The sequence below is a fragment of the Lupinus angustifolius genome, unplaced genomic scaffold (genome assembly GCF_001865875.1).
Source record: "Lupinus angustifolius cultivar Tanjil unplaced genomic scaffold, LupAngTanjil_v1.0 Scaffold_607, whole genome shotgun sequence".
NCBI lineage: Eukaryota > Viridiplantae > Streptophyta > Magnoliopsida > Fabales > Fabaceae > Lupinus > Lupinus angustifolius.
The window spans coordinates 43,519-43,838 of NW_017727937.1; positions in this window are offsets into that span (position 1 = coordinate 43,519).

The window sequence follows — 320 nt, forward strand, 5'->3', positions numbered from 1 at the left end:
TCCTGAAGGTCTTACTCGGTTTTTTAGCCATAAAGGATTTTCAGTTGAAAAACTATGTATAATTCGGTCATGAGACCTTTAAAAATTCGTGACTAACACTTTATCTTCATGAAACAGAATACTAGTATAGGTTTAGGCTCATAAAACTCAGAATTTATAGATCATAAAGCAATTTGAAACATAGGCTAACATATCGTAAAAAATTGGATACTCTTGATTGAAATTTAGGGACTGTTTTTCGTGTTTACCCTCATTCGTGTCCAAAATTGGATAGTTTTGATTGAAACATGCATAGGTCATATGTTAAATTTGGACTTTAG